The following is a 26,701-nucleotide window of genomic DNA, read 5'->3' as shown; positions in this document are numbered from 1 at the left end:
ATTTATTGCAACTTTGTGACCTCTTCAAAGAACCAAACAAGGATTATAAATATAAGCGAGCACTAATATTGATATGTCAGCATTAGTTCTGATATTATTAACAATAGGCATGAGTGCATTATGCAGCAGAAAAGGAGGCTGAATTTTAATAGACATGTTAACAACATCTGTCAGCATTTATTGCTCTATTGCGACCACGTAAAGAGCCTTATTGGCAGAATGTGTAAGTGAGGAAATCGGCTACAATAGTGTAGCCTGCCATTCTCCTGAAATATCACTCTGCTCAGGAGAAGTCAAGGTATTCTAATTAGAAAAATACATAAACAAAAATGCAGAAGAAACATAGAAAGGCTTCTCCAAGCCATGTCACATGGAGGAGAAACAAGTAAGTTCTGCATCAAGCCAAATATTTTCTTCTATTCCTTGATTTCTGCATCAGATACTTGTAAACATTTTTAATAATAATTAATAAAACTGAAGTGCCCACAGCAAGGAATGGAGGAACAAAGAAAGAAAAAGAAAACAAAAGAAACAGAAAACCCCTCAGAACATAGAAACTGACTGCATTCCCTCTCAGCAGCACCCAGAGGGAAGTATCCCACGTCCTCAGGCTCCTTAAGGAGATTTTGCAGAGCCCCATGATCATCCTTTCTATATCAGAAAAATAGTTTTAACATCTACCACCAAGAAAGCATGCTCCTTTCTCTCTCACTCTGCCCCTTTTTAAACTCAGCAGTACTCTTACTGCCATACTGGTAAAAACATCAAGCAGGCTTGTTTCCTGTTTCAATGTTATTCTTGAAGTAGGCTGCAGTAAGAATCTGATTTTCATTGGGCTATTATTATTCGCAGCTGCGTGACCTTTTTAACCCTCTTTTAAAAGTGACATTTCAGCCTTCAACCTCAAGCTGTCTAAATGTTGCAAGGTTTTCAGCCCTCTGATTAACAGTGAAAAAGAACCGATGGGGAGGTGTACACTACAATGTGTCTAATACAGGTCAGTGCACCCATCCTGCCATTTGCACAAGTGAGTAATTACCCTCTTATAAGCAACCTGTATGTTGAAATTAATCACCTGGACACATGCTTGCAAGACAGGTTTCTTCAGCCTGGTGTGAACAAGGTCACTGAGATTTCCAAATACAAGTACAAAACACACAGTCGCTAGCGTTAGCAGCTGTATGCAGGGACATGAGCAATAAATGAAGCATCACCTATTTTTTAGGGTCATGGTCACAATGTATAAAATCTGAGAGGAGATGTGGTTGTGCTGTACTTGTGAATATTAAAGAACCCTATTGATATATGCAGCATTTTAAACTGTTAGTCGTGGCTATTCAGTACAGCACTATTTATAGATAATTACAGTTTTATTACAACTTCTATTAAGACTTGTTAGTTTTGAAAGTATAGTACATGAAGGGTTAATGCCTACGGTTGTTCCCAGCATGCTCTTGCATAAACGAAGCCAGTTTTAAGTATCATTGTGCTGAAACAGTGCATGGGGGTTTTTTTCAGCATGGGCTGTTCAGTGGAAGAACTTGTTTTCTGAATCTAGCATCATGCTTTCCACATGCACACATACAGGGCTCATTATCACAGCCCTGCCTGCTTCGGCTGCTACAGCGAAGGGTCTGTCAGCATTTCCATTAGAAACCCCCTCGTTTCAGGATTAAAGCATTTCCAAATGGTTCTGGATGCTGGAAAGCAATTTGTGTCTGGAGTCCCCAAGAAGGACTTTAATATGCACATTTGAGCTGGGGCTCAAGCCCTCACTGGTACTCCAGTGAAGTTTTGTGATTGCATTTATGACATTTATATGTGGAAAAACACTCAGCTTGGTCCTTTATTCATTTGTTTTAAAAGAAGAGAGCCCCATAAATCTTTAGGCAGAGCCAAATGCTCTGAAAAAGTGGTTGATGTGTGAATTGCCTCAGCATCAAGCAGCCTTCAGTCCTCTCACCATGGCTGGCAGCAGAGCCTCCCAGCAGCAAGCACCCTGTGTGGCACAGGGTGGGGGTGCCTCATTAGTAGTAAGCCCCTTGCCACCTGTGATTTGCTTGCTTAAGGATTTTTTGCAGAAGGAGTACCAAAGAGGTTCTTGTTTCATGATGCCAAACACCCCACCTCCTTTTAAACAGCCACTCGGTTTGCTTACTGCCTCTGCCTGAGCAAAATCCAGGGCTGGAAAGGCTCCCCAGCAGTCCTAAAGTTTTGTCCCATCTCTCTCTTCCAGGTATACTCATTCACCTCCAAATCAGCTGAGAGGGGAGAGAGTTTCTGCTCTCCCACTCAGCATTTGGCTGCTAAACCCCACCATTTCTGTTATCAAGGAAAACCAAACAGCTGCCTCCTGCCTTTCTTCTGCTTCTGCAGAGGTGCTGTCTTCTCAAGAAAGTAAGAACAGAGCTGGGGATAATTTAAAAAAGAAGGGGCAAAGATAGGAAATTTCAAAAGGGAACAAGAATGAAGTTTGTAAAACTTTGAAATTAAGGAGAGGAGGAATTAGGAGGAAGAATGACAAAAGGCCTGAAGGCAAGGAGCCACCAGTGGAAATGGAACATAAGGAAAGTGGAAGTAAGGACTGCAAATAGTTGGGGACTGGGCTGAGGAAGAGGAAGGTAGTAAAAGGATACCTCTGGAAAAGAAACTCAGAATAGAAACCAGATGACCTCCTGCCTTCCCACGTAACAGCAGCCTGCAAACTCAATACTGTATATCATCCATGCAAGATGGAGTATTTAGTAGAGGGCACAATTTGCCCTCTACGCAGGATGAAACTATTGAAAATACACAAGTCAAAAAGATTATTCTACAGTTCTTGGGCTGTCCATTTCAGTATAGGAAACCCATCATGGCTTTACTTGGTATAGGGCAAAAGGATTTGCTGTTTTAAGCAAATAACCATGCAGTTACTAAACACAGACAATAGAAGATGAAGAAATAGGAGAAAGGAGGTAAAGAGTGGATTTAAACCAGAAACACACACATACACGTACACACAGAGAAAAGAAAAAACAGCACTTTTGAAACACAGTTCATGAAAGTTATCTCAGCACAGAAATATTCTATAGAAGAAACCAGATCTTTATAGGGCAAGATGGCTATTACTTCAAGTCTGGAAAAATACTTTTAGGAATAATGTGGTTATTTTGCACTCTGTGATTGGCCAAAAAGGGCCAGCCTGACCTGGAAGCAGCCCAGGCTTGTAGCTCTGCAACTGTCCCCCACTGATGGCATTTGCAGAACCACCCTAATACCTGCTCTCCCTAGTTACAAGTCTGAAATGACACAAGAGACCAGGCTGTGACCTCGCTCACAGCACAGAGGTTTGCTTCAGAGAATATGCAGCAGCAGCAGCAGCAGCGCAAGCTGCAGCAATATAACCACAAAGTCAAGCAATGCAAGGAAAAGGCACAATTTGACAATGAATATTTTGCACACCGACAGGAACAACACCTGTACCACTTCTCCGCTTTCCCTACGTGCAATTTTTCTGCCAGGTTTTCAGTAATGGCAATTTGACAGCTAACCCAGACCTACTGAAGCAAAACTAGTATCTGCGTCTATGGACTTAACATGTCAAATATTAGGGAGAATGTCAAGTGTTCATGGACAGTCAAACAGCATCAGAGTTTCACATTTATCTCAACATGAACTAATGCTGTCCTTGTTCTACATCATCAGGCATTCAACTTCAGTGCTCATGTTAGAAGGCTAAGTTAGACTTTAGGGTTTGGGAGGGAGGAAAGCAAGGAAGAATGGAGGAAAGGAAGGAAAGGAAGGCACGAAAGGCAGGAAGGGAGAAAAGGAAGAGCTATGTTAACTCAGGATTCAAACAGATACTTTAAATTGTCCGCTACAAAAGGACTCTCCACTAGCTACCTCAAAAGCTTCAACACTCAGATTTCTTGGATTGGAGCATGTATATGGTGATAATATCTGCTCTTCCTCAGCTTACTGTCCGTCTCACAAATTGCTCTGCATAAAGGGAGGGGGAAACTGCAAAACAACTGCAGTAACACCGGAATCTTGCTTCAAGAGACAACTCTAACAGCTAGGATTTTAAAGGAAAAACATATTTGTTCTGCTCTTTATGAGCAAGTCTTGTCTTCTCCCTGTTTGGGACACAGTCCCTTGGGGCACAGAATGTGCATACAGAAGTTAAAACCACCATTAGCTGAAATCAATATTGATATTTACTACCAAACTCTTGAAAGATTTAAAGGAGAAAATACATGCAGAGAACACCATTCCAGGCTCTTATAGTCATTATTAACATGGATTTGATAGCACCCGCTCTCTCTCACTACTAATTTTAGTGGGTTACACACTTGCCAGCACTACAGTACGGTATTTGCTGCTCTACCAAGCGGCTAATAATGTAAGAACAGTCTGCTTAAAATTGTATCTACAGTTATTTTCCAGGCAAAGGGATAAAAAAGATGTTTAGGCTGTCAGACTGCCTCCACTTTTACTCATCTCCCAAAAGCTAACAGTATTAAGTGAGGTGGGTCCTCCGTCTTCTACAAACCCCTTCACAAACACAGCCTCATTCCCAGAGCTGTAAAAGTCACCAGGCTTCACATCAGTGGTTCCTATGCCAAGAGTATTATTGTGGGTGTATGAAAGAAAAACAAAGAGTCTTCAGATCATCTTCACAACTTAGGATGGTTCCTCGTGCCTATTGCTGTGAAACAAAAAAAAAGTACTACTTTAAGGGAAAAATCCAAGTGCTATGCACTGGAGAAGATCTCCAGGAAGCCTGCAAAGGGCAGAAAAGGCAACTGCAACTGTGGTGAGAGATGAAGCCTATGAAGCAGAGGGTGTCGATGATGAACTCCCAGTAATATCTGGCAAATAAGCTAATCTTATGGGACTTTCCAATGTTGGCAGATAAGTGTGTTGTCTGTCCCTTCAAAAGCTGACCTCATTTCTATCCTTGGGTTAATGGCATGCGAAGCTCTCTGCTACACTTACTTTTTCACTCTTCCCCCCGCCCCCAACAGTTATTATTAAACACCAAACAACTTTGCCTATTGTTGTAGTTTGCATACAATTTAATTAAGAGTTTTCCCTCCAGGAATAATATTGACTGAAGGTTTTGAAGGGTTGTTTTGTTTTTTAAGTGTACTGTAACTGCAGTATGCTAATTGCTTTGGTTTACGATACACAAATAGATAAGAGAATTCATCTACCTTGCATGCAAATAAACAGTTGGATTTCTAAGGGGAAGTAACTACAAAAAAAAAAGAACAACCACAAAGCATAAAAGATATCCTGGGGGAAACAACAACACGAGGCTGCTTAGCTGACTTTCATACCAGAAGCAGTTAGGGGCTCTAACGCAAGCTTTGAAAATTCTGCCAGCCCAAATTTTCCTTCTGGTTTATTATATAAAATAATCCCTAAACCAGAACTCTGCAAACCAGCTTTATACAGTTTATGGATAAGACTCTGCAATTCTGTGTATTTCAAATTATTCTAAACTAAAGCAAATCTTGCTTTTTACTTTTTTTTTTGTCTTTATAGTTAACACGACAGCTTCGGACTTGCATTAGACAGAAAAATGAGGCTGTTAATAAATCAGCTACAAGCCATTAATTATTGACTTTCACCAACTTTTAGTTACAATTTTTAAAGATTTTGTTTTTTTTTTTTATTCAAAATTACCAAAAAAAGCTGAAACAAACTTTCACCATTCACTGTCCGTAGGATAAGATAAAATCCCCTGGGTAACAAATCTCTGCTGAGAACACTGGCAGCCTGCACGTCCCCTCAGGCAGTACTCAGCACTAGGGATTATTAGACATTAAGAATTAAAAACTGCTTTTCAGCCCTGACAAATCAAGGGCAGGCTGATTTGCAGTACTTTGTATGTACAAAGCTACTGACAGTCTCCAATACACACACCTTCTCATCAGACACTTGTTTCTCACTGTCATTTAGCAAGTTTTATTAACAGCAACGTAACAAAATATTTTGCATAAGTTTCATTTGGATTTAGGTTTATCCACATGTTTTTAGTAAAACTGAGATGGAGTCAACTTTCTGTTAAAATACCTTAATTGAAAAAAGAGGTTCTAAGTTTTAAAACAAGGTTAAAAAGCTGTTTCCAAGTCATCCTTACTATTTGCATAGAATATAGCACAGCACAATCGGATTTTAAAAGGGTAGTACACACGTAAAGGATTTTCTTGAACTAACTAGTAACTCAGGAAAAAAGATACTCTCAGGGAAGCTGCAGATATTAAAACAAAACTTTCTGCATTTTGGTGGCCCACTTACACATTACAGCCAGCTTATTCTGGAAACCTTTTTTCAGACTGGAGGATTTATCTTATTGAAACAGTTAAAATTATGGACCAGAAGAACAACTGACAAAAGCTAATGAAAATCTTGGGGGGGGGAGCAGGTATTTTACCCTCAGACACCAGGAGTACCTGAAGTGACATCAGTAATTACAGGACATGTCCAGCGCAGCTATCATCAACAAGTGATGCCCTGCTGCAGGCAGAGCACACCCCACTGCTCATCAAATCAGGAGGCACTACCGAGGCCTGGAGCCAAAAACGCCCAGAGAGGCAAGCTGACACCAGGGGCAGGCAGGCTCAGTGCCAGACTCCCCTTCTCTCCCCTCATTACACAGGCCAGTGGCACAGTCCTCCACAACACAAAAGGGCTCCTTCCAGCTAGCACCAGAGCAAAGGATGAGGACCATATGTCCAGCGATGCAGATACCTGACTTGGAAAGAGCACAGGATGGCTATAAACTGCTTGACAGACACCCAAAACAAAACACCAAACCCTGCCCTCCCATGGACCCCACAGCTTGGCTGTGGCATCCCCCTTTGCCCTGAATGTGTCCGAAACCCTTGGGTCAAGCTTCTCAACCATTAAAAGACTGGACCCAAGAGAGGGGCTAACTTTGATGGGAATCCAACACAGGACTTCAAAGACTTATTGCAAATATATGCCTGCTCTGAGCACAGAAGCAGTGATCCCTGTCTTCCCTGCAACTCCAAGGAAAGTGGGAGTGCCACAGAGGTACTTGTGAGGGCCAGAGGAGCTTCTCTGCACTATCAACAACTACTCTGCACTAACAACACCCTGTAAATGCATTTGATGCATGCAAGGGGCAAACAAAAGTCTGCCTCCCTCTCTATACCCAGAAAAGCAGTTCAAATATCAGCATCTCAGAGGAGCCCTGTGGTAGGCACAGACATGCCGATGCCAGGGGCTGGGGCTGCCCTGGCTGCACTGCTCCCTAGCTGAGGAATTGGGATGGATCCTGACACCCCTAGGAGCCCATTGAGGTCTCAGCCTCCAGGGAACACCCCTAACCCTCATGATGCCTGACATACAGCTTTCCTGGTGGTCTACTATGGAGGAGTCCAATGGGGTTAAACTGCCCAAGGTAATGGTGGGAAGGCTGCTCAGCTACTGGTCCCTTGGGAGCACTCCCAAGCCAATGCAGTCCAGAGCTGGACCCAGAGCTCTGCAACAAACCCAAACAGGTACAGTTTGTGTACTTCTGTCCAGACAGACCTCAAGTCCTACCTCAAAGAATGAGAGATTTGGGATGCAGAGGTAAAGGGACATAAATGTAGTCATTGCTCCACTGCCACTTGACAAGCAGAGGACATCTGACATGGGTCGCCACTCTGCTCTTGACTAATAGAGCTGTTGCAAAGCCAACTGCTACCAGCGGTTGGGCAGGGGGCTGAGTGTTGTTTCCAGAATGAATCAAAACAGAGCCTGTCATTAGGCAAAAATGCTCATGTAAACTACAGGAAACCCTCCCAGGAGCAGACAGACAGCAGAGAGATCTGCTCTGCAGGCACTGAGGAGAGCTCTGCACTGAACAAGTTAGTGTGGTGCCTGGATGCATGTGCAAATCTGTGGGGTAGGTAGGAGTGTGGAAAGGGACATTTCTTTCCCTCCTAAAGGGCTGCAAGTACTCCTCAGCAATACCAAAGTCTCCAGAACTCTTCTCAGAAGACCACTGTATCACATTAAAAAAAAACAGCCTTTTTGGCCCATGGATTGTTGCCTCTGTTAAGGAGGCAGTATATCAAAATGAAACAATTCCCAGCCAGTGACTAGCCACAGATTTCTGGCAGTGACCAATCCACAACTACAAATAAGAATAGTAAAACCTGGCACATACAAAAAAAAAAACATTACTTTTCCTAACGAGAAGGAGGCAAAGTAAGGAGTAATTCTCCCTAGGCTGTACATTCACAATCTGCGAACAACTCACAGCAACTTATAACATACTGCAAGTGCAAAGCGGTGAAATTCAAACATCTCTAAAAACCACAGATTTGTAACTTGTGCTTATGTAAATACACAGCTTTCAAGCCTCAGCCATCCCAGCCATAGCTCTTCTGGGAAAAATGAGAAAATCTTGGCTGAGGTTCTCACGAGCAAGTGGTGATACTGAGCGCCTCCAGCTTTTAGGTGTCCAATCAGAAATACTTTCAGACGCTTAATTTTCTACTCTTCCTGCACACACCCTCTTCCAATCATATCCCTTCAGGGAATATTTATCTTTAAAAGTAAGCAAATAAGTAAAGGTCAGACACACACACATTATTTTGTTCATTCTCCTCTCAGTATTCTCTCTGACATGAAGATGTAATACTGTGCCAAATTTAGAGACAAGAGGCTAAAGAACACACGTTTGAAGACAGATATATTTTTTTAACAGACCTTAAAGATGCCCCAAATCATAATTACCTGCAAGGAGCTTTAAGTACCTTATCTTAAAGGGTCTTTTCCAACTTAATTGACTCTGTGATTCCACGATTCTATATCTGTAGTTTCATCTGAAAAAATCCTAGCTTACATGATCTACCCCAAGTCATGCAAAGTTGGTGGCAAAGCCAGGAAATAAATATATATATTTATAGTTACAATGTACATTAGTTTGGGACTGGAGTGCATAGACTGACCTGGCTTTTTGCATTTTTAATTAATATAAACGTATCTCATTTTGAACTAGGGTGCAGGGAGTTATGAATAACAAATTCTTTGTATGAGAACTTAAAATAGGATTTTAAAAAATGTAAAAACCTATCTCAACATGTAATTGCCTCCGTTTCTAAAAAGAGGATTTAATACAAGCTGTTTTGGTGGTCTGGCAAGTATATATATATATATGTATACATATATATGTGTGTGTGATTCCTTTCTCCCCCCTTTGCAGGAACGGATTACTGAGATTTGTAGCAGGACAGTGAAAAAATACCCTTATTTTGAAAATAATCAGAATGTGTTTACATTCCCTAATAATATAGATACTATAACCCACTACACAGAAAACCCAAAGAACCATGGTCTTTGCATACAGAATCACTAATTTCATTGCCACCTACATGCCTGCACAGCAAACGTGCTATGGATATCCTGTACAAACTGACCAGATCGGCCAATACTTCACAGTACCTGCTATATAGGCAATATAATCATAAAATAACAGTGTAATTCAGGTGGCAGAATTTCTGTGAAAGGAGATTTTACAGGTTAATTCTATCAGTGACTACAACCAGTAAAGGGATTATAAATGTGGCCTTCAGTATCTGAAACTACAGAGCATTTTCTGAAAGACACTTCCATCCTAAATGCTTGAAAGATCCTCTCAGTGCACCATCTGCTACCAATCGGGCACCTGAAGAGGGTCAGGAGTTCTTCTCAGAAAGATGTATTACTTCAGGGTACTTATTTCCAAGTATATGCTAACAATATGGAAGCCATCAGGTCTGTATACTCCAGTTGTCATAATTTTGCATGACATACTATCCAATATTTTTATAGATAAGGCTAGGTTTTCTTCACAGAGAAGGCTATTTATATGAAGAGTTTCAGATACTGAGTCTTGCTTTTGCATTTATTAATGCCACAAATAGCTTTTTCAATATTAGTACTACTAGATTTTTCTGTCAGGACAGTTGTAGGCAATTATTAATAGGTTTGGTTCTACATCTCATGTCAAAATGGACAAAGGAAACACTTAACACCCATTTTGGTTGGATCATCCAAATAATACAATTCTTTGAATAATTCTGCAGAACAAGAAATGTTTGGAGAGCCTTGAGAACAAATGGGACTATCTTGAGCCTCCTTGAGACTCCTATGCTATGCTTCCCTCTTTCCCCCATCATGGTGTCCATTCTCACACGCTGCCTCGGTCTCACGTGAAGAAGCTTCTGATTTTGGACCATTCATCTTGCATTTCCATATGTAACAATTTATGTTACGCATATAAACTATGTTTTAAACTTTTTGTTGTTACGCTGCTTAAAAGATAAGGTTCTTCTCTGAGGCACTTTGATACTACACCCACACCTTTAGTACTGTCTTGGCTGGGCTGCAGACCTAAGAAGTTAGTTCCATTATGTAAGCAATGACAAGAAAAGCACCAAATATCCCTATTCATTAAAGAACATCTGGGCTAACTAACCAATCTAAAATACAAGTATGTCTCCTGGTGTAATTTCACAAATAACAAAAAGCATATGTGAAGATACAGGCTGCATCTTCTATTTGAAGCTGACCTGGAAAAAATTTACTGAGCATTATCTAGGCTGTAACAAACATAAAAGAGAGAAGATCGGTACATTGAAAGCTTATTTAATTTCAATTGTTTGTGCGAAGTATTTCCAGGTTGTCTTGCTTCTATTTGTGAGAAGTATTTACGGGTTGTCTTCCTTCTAGCACCAATGCTTAGCTTTTTGAGTAGATTCTACTATTTTCTTTACAGATTTCAATCTTAGGTGTACAAGGCAGGAAACGAATCACTTTGGTAGGTGAGTATCAGAGCAAAGGAAAAGAAAAAAAAATCATTGTGGTCCTTCGTACTAACAAGAAACTCCATTTTTTGGAGAAAGTTCCCTCTATCTTCTTTTCTTAATGGCCTTCTCTGGCAACCTCATTCCCATTCTCCTATTTTCCTACTGAAAAAGAGAAAACAAAAGTGAAACCACAATGAAAAAAGTATTTTGGGAAGGGTGTTTGTGTGATAGAGTTCAGGGGAGAATTATGAAATTATTTGGGTTTCATCCCCAGTGCAGTCTTTAGGGCATTTTACAATTCCAATCAGCTCTTATGTTCACTCATATGATGCGACTGAAAACAAAACCCATTTTCCAGGAGTTGATAGGGCAACCTTAGTAAGGCCATCCCAACTTCCAGAGAGTACACGATTCAGGCAAACCTCACAGTACTGAAGACCCCCATTTCAAGACAGGTCAAGCCCATTTCACTACTAGATATGACTCTGTATTTGGAGGGCAGAGAGAAGGAAGAAAAGAAAATCTTATTTAAATCAAATCCCCTTTTGAGGGCTTTTTTTGCCTGCAGATCTGCCATAAGCGTGCCTGGGTAGCAAGACTAGTTCAGGCACTTGCTGAAGGAACACAAATGCGAAAACACGTACCCACCACGGACTGTGATTGTAAAGTAACTGTAAAGAAACATGGCTAGAATATTGCAATACTACTCATTTTCATGTGTGAAAATCCCTTTGGTGCTTTCCAGTTAATAAGGATGAAAGGAGAAGAAAAAAAAAAAGAGAGAACAGAACATGGGAAAAAATTACAGGGCTGCATAGGCAGCCTCGAAGGAACGTGGACTGAACAACCTTTGAAGTACCCAATTCTAAAATGAGATCATATGAGAAAATTTTAAAGCAATAAAAGCGAACCCTCAGAAACAAGTGTAAGTTACAGCCTGAAGTGCTTTATCACAGCTCCACAAACCCTCTTCCATAAACCTTAGTTGTTTGAAAAGTTTATTTACTTCAAGGCAAAAATTGAACTGATTGGGGGGGAGGGGGGTGTGAAGGGGCGGGAGGGATCTGTAGTTTTCCCAAAGGTGTGTTGATAAATAAAGCCTGCATCTCATGGCATCAAAATCATTACAGGAGGTGAATTGTCTTCTGCCAGCCTGCAAGGAGGCATTTTCTACTCAGGGTTAAGAAGAACAAATACCAGTGCCTTATGTGCTTCTTCAACAAAACTCCTGCCCTCTGGAAAGCAAAGCCTTTAATTTAACAACATGCCTATAGGTATGTAAAATTACAAACTAACTTCTAAGTCTGTTACCTCACAATGTTATGCCTGGGCTAATGGTAAAACTGCTGTACCACACAATATACCTGAGCTGATTTGGGGGAAACATGCCTCTTTACACAGCACAATGCAGGAGCCGGGCAGAGATAACTAGCTCACATTGTGGAAGTAATATCAGCATAACATCACTCTTGAGTTAATCAGCCATGTCTTTCAGTGGGGCTAACTAATCCACACACAAAACTCTGCTGATGTGGATATGCCCCTTCCAGATAGAAATCTGCCCAGCCACACTAATCTGAGAGGCTTATGGTTTTTATGATGCACACAAACTTGACTTTAAGCATCCTCAGCATCTCCATTATCCCAGGCTTCGTCCTTAATCAATGGAGAGAAACAGGCACATGAACACCATCCACTTGACGTAGACATCCAGATAGGGAATTGCCAATTTCTCTCTGCTGACTCTGAAAGAAGCCTGCAGGATTAGCTCAGATACCACACAAGTGCCTCTATGCGGTCAGAAAAACCCATTCCTCCACACCCAAATTTACCACAGCTGTCTGAGCTAGGATAATGCTGGCTGCCTCTCTGTACAGTGCCTTTAAACCTATGGGTAACAGCACACTGAAAAAATAGAAGTGCATGACACTGTTGCTATTCATATTCTTCAAGCACAGAATAGAGAAAGTGATAGGTTAAGAAAGTGGCCAAGGAGGGTCATGGTTTTTTGCATGTAGATCATATTTTGCTGCCACCAGAGCAGAAAGCTGGCTCCAGTTGCAGCACTTCCATTCACATGGCACTGCCCAGCCACAGGACTGGCTGGAATTAGCAAGAGGAAATAGCCCTCACCACTCCAGGGGAAGGCAGTGCTTCACCCTGCGCATTGTGACCTGCCTGGTCACTTAATTACAACCCTCCACCTGAGTACGTGCAGACCTTCCTTAGGTGGAAAGCAACCATGGTTCAGGATCCCAAGTAGATTGGGGTATCTCATGCTATGGGGAAAATCCAGCACAGAGACTGTCTAAACCACCGAAAACAAGGAATGTTTACTCGTCCTTCTTTCCCCAAACTTCACCTGTGTTCAAATAATAGCTGTAAAAGAGATCACTTTAGATATTGCTTGAGCTTGTGTGCTATTGCATACTGAAGTTACTTTTAAATAGACTTAAATGGCGATGCTATCAATATAACTTGTGTTGGGAAACTGTAACAGATTCATAACACTTAATTTCTGTTTTCAAGCCTTATAGTTTAGCTGACACCAGGTTCTTTAAGACCCAAATTTTGTACCCTATACATGTGACTACTTGTTATGTAGTTTTAAAGTAACCCACAGAGGGTTTCTGGGAAGAAATATAGCTAGGCTGCTGCAGGAAAGAAATTACTCAGCCTGGAGACTTGCTCAGAGCCATTTAGAGATCTGTCCCGATTTTACAAATGAGATAAGAAGTACAGATTTTAAGACTATACAAATGCTGAACCATTTGTTTTGGAAGATTTAGCAAAATGAAGCCTTTGAATTCAATTCTTCAAGTTACAAAAGACTCCATCCAGGGCAGTTGTTATGATACGTTGACTTCATCCTCTAAGGCAACTTTCCTTCTTTATTCCTAAGCTCTGTAACACCCTGCAAGCCCCAAGGGCACCCCTGCAGCAATCTTTGGAGAAAGAAAGACAGAGAGGGAAAGTTGTCCTTGGATTTATTTAGCGAGAAAGAGGCCAAATCTGGGACACAGAAAAAGGTTTGCATAGAGTCAGAGCTCTTGTGGATTTGTAAAATCATCCATGCACATGGAATATATTGAACCTTGAACCTAAACTAAGGTCAAGCAAGTTTAAGGCTTGATACAGATGTTTCACAGAACTCTGGTAAACGAAGGTGAATGTTACTGTTAAAGCAAGAGAAAAAAACAAGCTATAAAAACGGTTGGTAGATTGTTTATTTTTCTTTTCAGTCCATTGTCGAGTTTACTTTGTCCCCCTTAAGCCCAGCACTGGTATTTCCTGCGTCTGGGTGATGACAGCAATCTCTTATACACCACATAAAACAGATTTAGAAGTTTGAAAGTCACTGCTGGCCTGGTTTCTCCCCGGAAACATAACCCTCCAGCACCAGGGAATATTTGCATTTTCCTCATTTGTCTTTAATTTATAAAAATACCAATTGCCTTCTGGTGCACCAACAGAAAAAAAGATAAATTCATTATAAGAAAAGTAGCAGCCCCTCTGAAACCAGCAAGAGAGCTGTTGAACCGAGATTACTTCTTTTTCTTAATTAAGTTACAGAACAATCCAAAGAGAAGTCCCTCAAGGAAAATTAACACAACGACTGCTAAAAAAGACACTATGATCACTTGGGTTTAGCCAATTACATTTCCTCCTTTGGCATGAATGGGTTTGAAACGATGCTCAGAAAAGAAGCCAAGACTTTCCAAGCGTTCAATACCATGGTGGAACATAGGCCAATATGGAAAAAATCCCCCTTCCAAGCAAGTTCTGACTAATAGCAATAATGTTATCGGTTCTGAAACTGGAATGAGTCTCCAGATTTGGCAAAGGCAGGAGAAAAGCAAGTTCAGAAATAATTCTGAAAACTTAAAAACTTTTAGGAAATCCGCAATAAAAGAAATTGCTGTAATAATAAGATTTCAGTTGCAAAAAGCTTAGCATAAATGATCTTTGTGCTGGTTTTGGTTGGTATATAGTTAATTTCCTTCATAGGAACTGAAGCTATGCTCTGGATTTCTGCTGAAAACAGTATCGATAATACAGAGAGGTTTTAGGCATTGCTGAGCAGTGCTTACACAGAGTCAAGGCCTTTTCTGCTCCTCACACCACCCTACCAATGAGTAAGCTGGGGCTGCAAAACAAGTTGGGAGAGGACAGCTGATCCCAACTGACCAAAAAATACCCCAGGCCATCATTGTGCTTAGTAATGTAAAGTTGGAGAAAGAAAAACAAAGGAGGGATATTCAGAGTAATGGAGTTTATCTTCCCTCTTAACTGTTATGTGTGATGGAGCTTGACTTCCCTGGAGACGGCTGAACACTCACCTGCATATAGGAAGTGCTGAATGAATTCCTTGTTTTGCTTTGCTTTCACTCAGCCTATTAAACTGTCTTTATCTCAAACCACAAGTTTTCTCACTTTTACTTTTCCAGTTCTCTCCCTCATTCCACCAGAGGTGAAAGTAACTGAGCAGCTGTGTGGAGCCTAGTCGCAGGCTGGGGTTAATCCACAGTAGTCCTTTTGTGGGACTAATGTGGGTACCTAATGTGGGGCTCGAAGGGTTCAAGATAGCGTATTTGATCGGAATGGGCTAGATCGAATTTATAGCTGCTATTGCTGTTCAGCTATTAATTGTCAGGCTCCTGTGCTTACCATGGGGCTTGATTTCTTTACTGTATATTAGAGTCTAGTGCTTGTTAGTGGCTGCTTTTCGCTTTCACTGCTAGCTGTACTGCTTATCACCTTACTGTGCCTGGGAACATTTTGATAACAGCAACGGTGATATACCTGGGCTGGCAGATGGCCAGGGCATAGCTGCTGTTTCTGTGCTGCTGTACTGGACAGGCTGGAATTCCAGTGTGGACTCGAGTTGAAGAGACATTGACCTGAAGATGAGTCCATGTGGGAACAGGACAGCCCAAAGCATCTGTGGCTGTGGTTGTGGCTGTGGTTATGTCTGTGCTGCAGCAGGTACACCTCTGAAGGGATTGTGGCCCAATGATAAGTCCACGCTGGAGAAGGTACACCTCAAAGAAACTGCAGCTGTGGGTAAGTCTATACTGCAGCAGGTATACCCCTGAAGATGATATTGTGGCTCATAGATAGAGCTCCACAAGTTCAGAAGATTAAAGAGATATTCTATGACATTTTGCATTGACAAGAAGTCTCAGGCTGTTTTTTAGAAGTTTCACTTTAGAAATAGAGTCCTCTAGCACCAATAATCACCACTGAACATACTAAAACCATAGCAGCAACCAGCTTAGTGGGATAGTTGCAAGGAAGTGAGTTTAAAACACAAAGGAAGACACAGGTAGCTTTTAGAAAGTACTTGCAACATGGAAGGATTCAGACTACCAAATAAGTGAGCTTTTCAGACCAATAGGAGCAAGACCTGAATTGAGCAACTCATCTGCATAGTCATAGGAGCAAGACTTTTTAAAAGCTTTACTACTTCATCATTGCATCATTCCCCCAGCCTAACAGTGAAGATCACATGGAAAAAATAGACAAAACATGAATAAGAAGATTATGTTTAAAGTGCTGGAAATATTGGAAAAATTTGTAAAGCGTGTACAGTGAGTTCTGTGATCCCAAATAAATTGATACTGTATACAAAAAAAACAAACAAACAAAAAATCAGCCTGGTACCATGAGACATTAAGAAGGCATAGAGGTGCTTGCATTAAAAAAGTAAGAATAAGGCCAACCCACTTCAAGTTTAGAGAGACAAAATCATTATTTAGGGCAGGAGCATTTGTAGAACAATCAGTAGAAAGAAACAAATTTAATCCGATATAAATATATACAAACAACGCAGGCAGATGAATTACACAAGAAAAGGATAAAACCAATGATAAGTTCTAGCGAAGGTTAAGTACATTGAGACACATTTGAAGAATTTAGAGGGCAGAACAAAGACTAACTGAGATTGCTGGCACCCTGATCCTGTGCAAAGGATCTGGAAAGCATCAGGAAAAGCTGAAAGAAAAAAAATGCACAGACTGTGGACAACTCTGGGAAACAGAACTGTTTTATATACTAATGCCACAGTAACCCTGGAAGGGGGGTGAGTAGTTCATGTAGTTGTACAGGCAAAAGGACTGAGGACAGAAAAATTCCCTATAAGAGGAGAATATATGACATGTAACTTAAGCAAAGACTGTCTGTACACAAATAGTGTGCAAGAAAACTGTCAACTGTATCTGCAACTGTGCCACTGGATCAAACAACTAGCTAGATTCCATCTGGATTGTGGAGCGAGCTGCAACATGACCACTGCGATTGTGATGAGCAGCAATATTAGACAGGAGAAATGTGACCGAGTGCTGGTGGTGCACAAAGCTGCCAATAAGAACATCATGAATCTAAAGATGCTATCATTTGGCATTTATAGTAGATGACTCAGAGGAGTACCGCCTACTGCTGGGCAATGGGACATGGCAAGACACTCATTTGAATGCAATACAACACCACAACTCCTTCATCTAATACCCTGAGGATGAACAGGCACTGAGGGTCACGAAGTGCTCAGGCTCAGGCTATGTTTCAAAGACAAGAGCACCTAGAACACAAGGTAGAGCCAAGGGAAAACACGCTAAATACAGAGGTTTTCATCCTTTAGGAGAGCTGTTGAATCCAGCAACCCTGCAAAAAGGCACTGTACCTGTAGAAACTAGTAGACTAGAACAGCTACCTTAGCAAAAAAAGAGAAGGAAAAAATACCAGAGTATATACACCAATTCACAAATGCTTAGAAAAAAAATCAAAGCAAAGAAGTCAAAACCCATCAGCACCAGCTGAGGCAATACTACTAAGATATACCCGGGGTATCTTTGTTTATGGTGATAAAAGTAGGCCTGGCACACTGCCACGTCTATTGGCTACCAAATACAAATAACATCAAGGGCACAAGCCTTGCCTACTGTAAATTGAACCAGACATGAGAAAAGACTCATGTCTTAGTGTTGCTCCCATTGTAGAGGACGATATTAAGGAAAAGGCTTTTCAGGACTGTTAAGAACTGGTTTCAGTTATTCCTAAACACAAGTGGAGTAGGAGTCTGAAATGGAAAAGTAATACAACTTCCTGCTTTGGACATGGAAACTCAATCATAAATCCTAAGAAATCCAAGACCTTCAAGAAACACCCAGCCGCAAGCGGAAAGAGTGTTTGACCATCGTTCCAGATTCAATATGCATCAGTGATGTGATGCTTGTACCCAGTTAATATCCAGCAACGCTCTGGAAGGTGGGGGTGGTGGGCAGCCAGGAAGTCAAAGCCCAGTGAAAACAGGCAAAGGCGGCCATAAGATGCCAGCTCTAAGGCCCTACAAGCATGAGGAGCAAGCAGAGCAAAAAAAACAGCAGGGAAGCCCAGAAAGAAAGCTAGCCACCCATAGGCTTCTATCAGTAATGCCTAGCGGACACATTATAAACTAAAAAATAAACAATTAAAAAAGAGTATGTCAAATTGAGAAGAGTCTAGCAGCCAAGACAGACTAGAGCAATCACAGCAGCTCATTCCCAAGCCATGAAAGGTCACTAGTCGTAAGGGAGCAACAATCCAGCCTCCCCCAGATAAACAACAAAAACCCCAAACCCACTTGTGAGATCAACCAAGTGACAACAGCTCATGCATACTGTTTATGTGCACCTGGATTTAATGATAGCCAAAGCTGCAGTGCTCTTATCTCACTAAAGGTAGCTTCTCTTATCAACATGGTGTCCACTCATGTTAACTATGCATTGCTAGAATATGATGGTTTTTATACATGTTAAATTAAGAGTCCTGCACTAAACTCTGTATGACTAACACAGTACCTTCAGTTTTCAACCATGTGCCTGGCTTCACTTTGAAGTCTCACATTCAGAGTTCTCAAATTTCCACGTGTACTAATAACATTACCAAAAGTACATGGATGCTTACACATAGTCTGTTAGGATGTCAGACACATATTTTGTGTTCAAACTAGCAATAAAATACACAGAATTACTTCCCCCGCCAAAAAATAAATTATACTGCCCTTGTCTCACTAGGAAAGATTTTCAATCACTATCAGCATGGCCCAGCTGTTAGGATCGTAATTAGACTAAACTGTAGATGTTGTATGCTTCAGAACATCAGTTATGGAAATTCAGGCACTGCAGTCCTAGGCTGACTTTGCAGGAAGCTGGGAGTATACCTCACCAGAGCTCCTTCAGAGAAAGGCTTCCAGGCTTCCAACACTCAGCAAGTGCGTGGTGGATCTAGAGACTACAATCTCTTGATGTGAATGAATAACGTGACTTTACACTGGGGAAGAATATTACCTCCTCTCTATCCTACTTATTTCTCTCACCACCTTCTCCAGATCTGAATCCTGCAAGCAGGATGAAGTGACTGCAGCAGGTAATTACGTGTTACTATTATTGCATTAGAGTAGCTATTCAGTAATTTAGTATGTAATATTAACTAAACCTATTCACTTGAAGAACATAAGAATCAGCCTCAAAGTAGTAATTAACAAATTATTCCTGAACAGGTATCACTGAAAAGTAACTCAGGCTATCATTTTTCTATAAATCACCAGCAAAATGCTGACTTCTTCCATACAGTAAACACAATTTAAGCAGATGATATCGTCTCAAAAGGCATGAGACCTATACTTAAATAAATCAGTGTTGCTGGACGTGAAGCCTTACGCTGCAAGTCAGCAGAATTTTTGGAGCATCTCCTTAGGATTTAAGAATGATTTACTACTATGCTGAGTGAACAAGCCCAAGATCTAAATATCACTGATTAAACTCCACACACTCCTGGGGAAGAAAACAGACCTCTTGTTTATATGCGCAAAATAATCACTGACACCTCCGATGCTCTGGTTTTGTTACAGAGTAGTGTGCTATCACAAACACACTGGGATCCCTGTCGATGTACATAGCAGTCTTAATGGCCCATGGCATAAAAGGACATTAATTCATTGCCTTTTCATTTTGATCTTGCAAAGCCCCCCTACTCTTCAGAGACATTTATATGTGCCTGAGTCCCTCATATTACAGGTATCAAACTGATCCATAGGTTTTGCTCGAGACCAAATACTGGTGCAGAAAGCATAGAGAGAATGAATGTAAAATTTACATGGGGGAAATGTGCTCCAAGTTCCTAAAGTTAACTCAACAGCTCTCTTCATAAGCCCCATTTCACTGGGTGGTTTGGGGGGTTATTTAAGAGAGCTTTTCCATAGCAGGTAACATTCTCCAGCGAGACGGCGCTGATCCGTTTTGGGCCCCGTATTTGCATCCGCACTGCAGGCTCCAGCAGGCACCACGGGTGAGTCGAGCCCCCCGGCTCCCCGTTCACGGGAGCGAGCCAGGCCTCCCCTTCCTGCTCCGCTCCCGGGGACCTGGACAGGGCGGGACGCGGCGGGCGGCGGTGCCGGTGCACCCGAAGCACCGCCCGCCGCGGCTGCCAGGCGCGGGCTGGCAGCAGCCTCTGGTGGCGGGAGCGCGCAGGGGCGGCCGGGCCCGGCGGTGCGGAGCGCGGATGGGGGACAGGAGGAGGGCACGCTCCGCAGGAACCGGCCCTTCAGCCGGGACCCACCGGGTCATGCCAACCGTAACTGAGCATCTTTGCGTCTGGGGGTGGGGCGGCGGGGGCTACGCAGCGTTAAGAGCCGGGCGAAGCACGCTCGCCGTGGCGAGGAGCGGTGTTTGGCTGCGAAGTGCTATGGTTTTCTTCTTTCTGACTGCTTAGAAAAGCACTCGAGAAGTTCCTCCAGGTTTTCGAACTTTCATCTAAAGACACCTGCAAGAAAGGTAACCAAAACTGTGCTTAGCGACGTGAAGAAGCGCCACTACTGTGTGTAGCCTGAGTCACTCTTAAAAGCGTAAGTAGCAAAGACAACGAACTCGGACTTTTACTGGATAGACAACAACAAATTACAGCTTTCATACAGATACATTTTTACATAAGCCACATCGCTGAGAAGAAAAGCCCTCACACAGAGGAAGAGAAGATGCACCCGTTGGTTTGAGGCAGAACACAAAGCAAGAGCACACGAGAAGTTGCTGGGAAGTAAACCCAGTCCCTAACACCAACGTGCTCACTGGCTGTCTTAATCTCCTAGTGAAAGAGTTGCTGAGTGAAGATCATTTTCCAATCGATGTGATTAGTATAAACAATTTTAGCCTTCATTACCCCCATGTGCAGTTGTTCACGAGAGTATTTTTCCAAGCCTTTGGAAATGCGGAAGTTACAAGAACCTTAGAAAAGAGTCCCAGCACAACAGCAGCAATCTGATCTAATACCATACCAATTTACTGCAAGGTTTTCTATCCAGCTGGCAGAGGAGAATCACCTAACCTGAATAATTCATTCCATAAGAAATCATTATCACCACACAAGGTAAAAAGAAAAAAAAAAAAGCATTTAATCATCTTGAAAGTAAATTTGTTCTAATGGGCAAGAAGTTAAAGTATAAACAACAGTATTATATTGTTAATAGTGTAACAATGTTTACAGCCTGAAAAGAACTTGTCTTTTGACATGAAACACCTTCACTGACTTACTGATTGATCTGAACTCGCATTTTCCCTTTGCTTTGAAATTAAAGCCAATGTTGTTCAGAGTATTCTTTTCATTATAAGACAACTAACCTCATGGCAAATGAACTTTACCCTGGAGATGTGGGAGGGACTGAGAACATCACTGCTTGGTAAAATATAACATATCCGCCCTTCCACCCCTCTTCCAATTCACCTGGGGCTGTTTCCACCAAATTTTTCTCAGCGGTCTTAAGGTCTCAGGGCACAGGAAAACACCAGAAGATACTGCTCAAGGAGCACAGAGCTACTCTCCTTGTAAGCATGGCCTGACAGAAAGGAAAAATTCCATCTTCCAAACTGGTTCTACCTGATGGGGAAGGAATGATCACCCACCTACCACAACTCCTACCACCACTGAATACTTCCAGAAACCTGCAAACACCCTTCCAGCTTTGGTAAGCTGGTGTTTCCTGTTAGAAACACTGCAGCATACCATGTTTAGACAAAATTTTGGTGACCCTGAGGGAATTTTCTGATGTCCGTGCCACAGCTTGTGCTCACACAGGGAGCTCAGCAGTCAACCTACTGAGAACGTTACAGGAAGAGGCAAGGCAAGAGATTTGTCTTCCTCCTATCCAACAGGGACCAGTGAAAACAGAACATATGCATCCTCCTCAGCAGGAGTCAAATGAATGGCAAGAGTTAACATGGGTGAAACTCTTGATGACACTCTTGATGAAAAGCCTCAGCTCCCAAGTTTCTGCTCCAGCTGATGCAAACGGAGCATGTGGTCAACCAGCACTTGAAAAAAACATACCCATGGTGACACGCAAGCTCTCAGCTCAGCCAAGTAGACCTCTCATTTCCAAGTTTGAAGCAGAACTGACAACGAAAGCAAAGATTTTAAACAGAAAGCCCTGTAACTGCTTTTTTTTGGTCTCATTAGAGTTATCAGCGGAGGGCAGACAGTGAGCTGTGGGTTTTTCAAGTGCTAACAGATTTGTAGCTGCAATTTCATCTGCATAAAGTTAACCGTCACACAGGTACCTTGTAGAAAACCTAACGTGCATTTAAACTGAACTGAATTCTCCCAACCAGTCTCTGCACAAATGAAAGTTAACACTCAAGGGAATTAATCTCCTCCGTCACCACACCCGCAGGATTCATTGGGCCTTTGCCTTGTTTCTTTCAACTCCTCTAAACTTCTTTAACCTTTACCCACCAGTTCAAGTACTCACTCTTTTTATTTACAGCTTCAGAGTCCTCTACACTTACTTAGGGGTTTGGTAGTGCAGCAAAGACACTTTCCAGCCATCAGATTGGGGGCTGGACACAAAGCCAGGTGCCATCTAGAACTTGGCTAAGGGAACTGCCAAGCAGCCATTTGGTTTTAACTGATAATTCACCCATCATGCAGAGGCCTGTGTCTTGGCTGAAGCAAAATGTAAGATCCATGCAAACCCCCCTTACAGCATTAATGCAACAAGAATGGGGCATACTGTTTCTAATACTGATAATTTAAAATCTTGAGCAAAAGGAAGCATGAAAGCAGATGTGAAGGGGAAAAAGAGAGAGCGTCACCTTTTTTTCTCTTACGCTACAGGCTCTGCATCTTTTTGGAGTGGGGTAGTTGGTGGTTTTATTTTTCAGTTATACCCGGAATTCCCCTTTCAGTCAGTGTAGTGTTCTACACTGCTGAGCAGTAGGGCTTTTGTGGCTAGTCTGGGGAAAAATAAAAGAAACAAACAAAGAAGCATTTATATGAGCTTCTCTGATAGAATGTAAATCAGATGTTATTTGTCACCTGTGATGTATCATATCATAGTCAAAACAGGGTAGAGAGAGTAACTCCTTTCTATCCTGATAACACTTCGGTGGCTGGAATTTAAAATGCACAAATCCCAATACTAGGATTGCTGTACTAAAGTAGTATTAAGACTTAGTTTTACTGTAAAAGGTCAACAGTTTCTAGCAGGGATGGGTTCCACCTGCACACACTGACTTCACGGCTTTTTTCAGAGCCTCCACAAAACCCAAAGGCTTTGAGAGAGAAGCAGATTTCACTTGGCCATAGGCTGGCCCAGCCCTGGCTCTATCCCACCTCCTGTCCCAAAGCACCTACCAGACAGTCTTCATTTTTCTCACTCAGAAAATGGACCTGAAAACTGGCTCCCAGCTCTTCCACTTCTCTATCGGTAAGGATTTGCTTAATCCTCTCCTGCTTTGCCATCTTGATGCATCCAAGCACCTTACAGCCTCTTGGTCTCATTCTCTAGTGTTCTTTCTCAAAGGAACATTCTGCAAACAGTTGCTCATCTAAGCAAGGACAAAGCCCTTTCTTTTCCAACAAGACACAGCTTTTAATTTTAACAGTTAATCTGAAGGCCAGTTTGTTTGGTAAATTACTACATGTCCAGCTACAAAGAGTTTAAACTGAAAGGGGAAATGCAATTAAAACATAAAATTAAACATAAAAACACCCCACCCCACCCCCCAAAAAAAGGAAGAGTTGTCTGCATGCTGAAAAATAAAAGAGAATTTGGCAAAAAGAAATATGCTGAGACACTCCAACATGTAAATTCTTAGTGAATGTATTATTTGGGAGGCTGCTGACACGGGAAACAAACAGAAGATCAGGAATCAGAATCATGGAATAATTAGGGTTGAAAAGGACCTTAGGATCATCAAGTTCCAACCCCCCTGCCATTGGCAGGGACACCTCACACTAAACCATGTCACCCAAGGCTCTGTCCAACCTGGCCTTCAACACTGCCAGGGATGGAGCATTCACAGCTTCCCTGGCCAACCTGTTCCAGTGCCTCACCACCCTTACAGTAAAGAACTTCCTTTCTTCATATGGGAGGTGCTCTGGCCCCCTGATCATCCTTGTGGCTGTCTTGCAGAAAGCTGGGCTTTTTAGCATTAGCAGTATGCATTTTAACCAATATGTGATAATAATGAAAAAAAAAAACCAAAAAACAACAAAACCATTAATTCTCTGATTTTTTTATTTTCTTGTTTGAAACAAAAGTATATATTTCATATTTACACCGTGCTCTCCCTGCTGTATACCTTTAGATAGCCTCAAGACAATTAAGCCTAACTTCTGTGAAGGGCTCAGCCCCAGCTGCCCATGCCATAAACATACAGTAGTCATGTGGCAATCAGTTCCCATTAGGTAAATCAAATTTAAATTCTATCCCAAGACAGAGCACTTCAGTCACTGGCTGTATGATTGATAGACTCTGGACAGAAAGTGAAAGCCACGTGAACAACAACTTATGCTGGGTTTCAGTGTTTGGGGATGAGAGGAAAAATCCTTGTGATTTATTGTTAACCCTCAGATAATTTTTTTTTCCTCCTGTACTATAGCTATTTGCATCTATATCAGCAGGTTTTGTAGGTTTTACATGTGTAGAAATCACAAAGAGCTAAGCTGTGGTAAGGAACTGTTAGAATCAGACTAAAAAAAATCATCATTCTTCATTGACAAAACCTCAGACTCAGGTATTTTGATGCTTCCTAGAAAGATTTTTCATTCATTTTGAGAGGATGCATGCAGATAAATTGACTAAGCTTTTATCTTTTAATTTCATTTCAGATACCTCTGGGATCTGTCCTAACTCTCCTTTGTAATTCATTTGTGAGAAAGTACTTTTTCTCTGATTTCTAAGATTTTGTATAGAGACCAAAAGGATCTTGTAGTTACTCTCTTGACAAAGTAAGATTGTGCAATCTATTGGGTTTTGGGCTTTTTTTCAAATCAGAAAGAGGTAGCTTTTGCATCTTAATTTGTTTAAAGAAACAGACAACACCAACCCCCATTTAGAAGATCCTGAACTCTGACAGGAGGCGTAACCAAATTACCAATTCAATACTTGCAGCAGCAAAAGACATTAGCATTGGTCATGAAGCTCAGTTAGATGGATCATACAAAAACAAATAGCCTGAAATCCTGTTACCCTTGAAGCTGACAGCAAAAACCTCACAGATTCCAGTGAGTGCATCAGTCGGCTACAGCCTTGACAGAGAAACAACCTGGAACTTTGTAATGTACATAGTAACCACTTTCCCAAAGACATATGTTATCTACATACAGTCATATCAAGTCATAAATGTAATAGTCTTTGTGCTGCAGAGGTAGGATCCAAACTGATTTGCAGACGGTGCTGCCAGAAGAGATGGACAAGCCACCAAGAGACTCTACAGCAGTCTTCTAATAATGCCTGCCTTTTACAGAGCCTGACCTCTTTTCACCTTGTTAAAAGCAGTAAGTAGTAAGTAATAGATCTTGTCAAAGGTTACTCTGTAGAATAACCTCTGGAGATATTAGATAGAGGTGTCCAGAGAAATACCACAAAAAGGTGCTGACAAGGAAACCAAGGGGATTATGATTAGGAAGTGTGAATAAGCTAAGGTTTCAAACATACTCAGATTTTGGTTAGAAATACTAAAGTACAGGAAGGAAATGTTCTACATACCATCAAGCCACCAAAAAAAATACACTTGAAAAGACAAGTTAAAGAGCCATCACATGGAGATTAAATACTCCACAAGATCTAAGAAAAGCTGTAAGAAATGCAATTCCACACTTAACTAGGAAAAGCAAGAATTTCTTCCTCCCCAAAACCCAGTATGTATCATGATAAAAATTGAGAAACTAATTTGCTCAATGGCAAGCTAAAAATCTGCACCTATAAAATATTAATTGTTCCTTCAGCTCCCTTTTAATCCATGCTTGCATACTCAAATTAATATAAACTTTTATGAGAACTTCGACCAGATAATTCCCAATAGCAGGTTTCCATTTAAGGCATCCTCATTTCCCCTAAAGAAGAGATAATTTTTAAAAGATCCCTAACACCTAAGCCAGTAGCATAACCAAGAAACACTATTTCTCTACTTACTCCAATTTCTGAATTTAACAATTATGCAGTGTGATTTAATTGAAAAACAAATCCAAGTTATTTCTGACAGAATCCCTAGAGGACAGCCTCTACCAAATTCATCTCAGAAGTTGCCATACAAAGACTTGGTTTCTTTCAGCATTTTTTTTCTGATCCTATCAGCTGATTAAGACAATTCTGCATTGCTCTCCAGGGAAGGCTGTCATCTCTGTCCCAGTCAAATCAGACCTTAGTCTTAGGTAATATTCAGGAGATCTGGCCAATAAGAGGCCCCTAGCCAGCCATTTGAAGTTCTCAACCAACAGTTTTCCAGGAGCTTGCCCTTGTTGTACATGCACAGCATTATATTGTACAGACAAGAAAGGTAAAGAGACCCAAGTCCCGAAACAGTGCAGACAAACAAGGATATAGGCATCAACCTGAAAGACTTCATTCAGTACCAAAGGAAAAACAGACTCAT

General features: G+C 41.5%; 1 protein-coding gene across 2 annotated transcripts in view; it reads right to left on the bottom strand.

Annotated features, from left to right (window-relative positions):
- Window positions 1–26,701, bottom strand: part of CREB5 (cAMP responsive element binding protein 5) — a 255,644-nt gene that overhangs the window by 217,577 nt on the left and 11,366 nt on the right. Inside the window, exon 1 of one of the 2 annotated variants that reach the window (XM_062602101.1) lies at window positions 5,199–5,241. The exons of the other annotated variant lie outside the window; for it this stretch is intronic. The gene's annotated coding sequence lies outside the window, so the exon portion shown is untranslated. Of the gene's footprint in view, window positions 1–5,198; window positions 5,242–26,701 lie in introns of those variants that run through there. 2 annotated transcript variants of the gene reach the window in all.

Source organism: Pezoporus occidentalis, unplaced genomic scaffold (genome assembly GCF_034315485.1).
Source record: "Pezoporus occidentalis ecotype Australia unplaced genomic scaffold, CSIRO_AGI_Poc_V1 ctg75, whole genome shotgun sequence".
In the NCBI taxonomy this organism is placed as follows: Eukaryota; Metazoa; Chordata; class Aves; order Psittaciformes; family Psittacidae; genus Pezoporus; species Pezoporus occidentalis.
Note: the sequence above shows the minus strand (reverse complement) of the source record. Positions and strands in the feature narration are given on the sequence as shown.